The sequence below is a fragment of the Hyla sarda genome, chromosome 6, assembly GCF_029499605.1.
Source record: "Hyla sarda isolate aHylSar1 chromosome 6, aHylSar1.hap1, whole genome shotgun sequence".
In the NCBI taxonomy this organism is placed as follows: domain Eukaryota; kingdom Metazoa; phylum Chordata; class Amphibia; order Anura; family Hylidae; genus Hyla; species Hyla sarda.
The window spans coordinates 70127500-70129510 of NC_079194.1; the positions used below are offsets into that span (position 1 = coordinate 70127500).

A 2011-nucleotide genomic window follows, 5' to 3' on the forward strand; every position below is an offset into this window, starting at 1 on the left:
GGCACGCAAACTCCAGTGACAGAGTATTAAGGGGGGGTGGCCAGCGAAGGGTGAAACTGCTGGCTGGGAGCCACGGGGCAATATGCCAGTCACCTGAGAATTTACCAATGTCACATTATGCTCTGCGTCTAAGCGAGACATAACCATTCAGGTCCTTGAGATGGCAGGGAAGGTACCTTGCGGATGGTAGCGAGAGGGTTAAATGTGATTTCAGCCTCCTATAGTTTCACTGATAAGCTTTGTACTGTATGCTCTTAGCATAAATCATTTTCTTCCTGCAGTTACATCAAAGCGCAGCAGAGAATTCTCTTTCTATTGATCAATTTTACTTGGTGCTTTATTTTTGCAGTAAAGGCTTTACTAGCATGACTATGCTTTATTATGCTGCATATAATCCACCACTGGCAGGAGCCATTTCTCAATTTGCTTTTATTCCTTTCAAAACTCTGCATGTGCTCCTTAGAAATGAGCTTGGCTAGGCTTTAATTATAGAAAAATAGCTGTAATCAGCACATGGGAGTTTTAAATAGTTAACACCGTTACCCTGTCTGTAAATTCTAGGACTACTCCCCAGCTCCTCCTATCCTGCGCACGGCTTATGGTTATCGGCCATTATTATAAAGAATGACATATTGTCTATTGTAGTTGTACCTGCATTGCAGTTCAGTGCCTTATGCCAGGTGAAGGGAATACTCCTGCAGCCTCGGCTATATCCAGTAACTGTGTGGCCTGGGACATCCCTCGGTGTAGGGCTGACCGGCCGCTGCATTTATTCAATGTAAATTGCTCATGAACAGTGAAGTCATAAGCAATTTATAAATGACCTGATTTTGGTGTGAACTCCTCTAGTTACTCCAGCACTTGCCTTTTGTTTTAGGACATTGAGGCCTGTGCCCTAGATTTCAGGTGATGAATTTTAGCTATAGCATCTAGCACTTAGGCTAGGTTCACACACAATGCTGCAGCCGAAAAAAATCCATCCGGAGATACTGAATGCAGCCAGCGCTGACTGATTCAGCACGACATTGGCACTAGGCCTTGTGGACATTACTATCCCCATAGACGGCAGTGTCTGCAGAGCAGATTCCTCCTAAAGAATGGACACACCAATTCTTTTGGCAGCGGGCATTCGTCACTTAAATTCCGTAGTGTGCACTGTGCAGCGGAATTCAATTCTCAGCAATGGGACTCTGCTGTATCAAAATTTAAAAACGGAATTCCTTTAGGAGATTCTGTAGTTTGTACCCAGTCATACAGTGAAGGAAAACATTATTTGAGCCTCTGCTGATTTTGGACGTTTGCCCACTGACAAAGAAATGTGCAGTCTATAAGGGTAGGTTTATTTAAAAGAGAGAGATGGAATAACAACAAATTTCAAATAAGTTATGAATTGATTTGCATTTTACTTTAAGAGAGTACTCCTAATCTCAGCTCGTTAATTGTATAGAAGACACCTGGAAGCCAAAATCTGATGATTAATGGGGGATGAAATAGTTATTTAGCTAATTTTCATAACTTATTTAAAATGTGTTTTTCTGTTTTTTTTTTTCTTATTCTTATTCTGTCTCTCACTTTCCAGAAAAGCTAAGCAAATACGAGATGACAATGACATTGTGGCGCACATTGGTGCCTGACAAATATCAAAAGAGTCCACAGACAACAACTTTATGGAGAATAAGCTGGACAAAGAGCAGCGATATCAGGTACAAACAGGCCTAATTCACTATTGTGTTTCCTTGGTAGGTGAAAAAAAACATGGGGTAATACATTTCACTTTACTTATTAATGGCGTGTGCCTAATTTTTGTTATTTTTCCAACCAATCTGTAATTTTCTGCTTATTTTCCATAATATGGGCGTGTTTGTTGTTTTATAAAATTTTTAAGCTGGAGGGCCAAAGTTTGGAGACCACTGGTTTCTCATATTGATCTTCTCAGATAGGAAAGAGAGATCTTATGGGCTCCTCAGGCTTCAGGGCAGGTTATATGATTGGAACTGATGTTTACCCATAC

At 40.8% G+C, this 2011-nt stretch overlaps 1 long non-coding RNA gene across 2 annotated transcripts in view; it reads left to right on the forward strand.

Annotated features, from left to right (window-relative positions):
* LOC130275753 (uncharacterized) overlaps positions 1 to 1754 on the forward strand; it is a 32799-nt gene extending 31045 nt beyond the window's left edge. For both annotated transcript variants that reach the window (XR_008844887.1, XR_008844888.1), the window contains exon 4: positions 1580 to 1754. This is a non-coding gene — a long non-coding RNA (uncharacterized LOC130275753). The remainder of the gene's footprint in view (positions 1 to 1579) is intronic.
* The last annotated feature ends 257 nt before the right edge of the window (positions 1755 to 2011 follow it).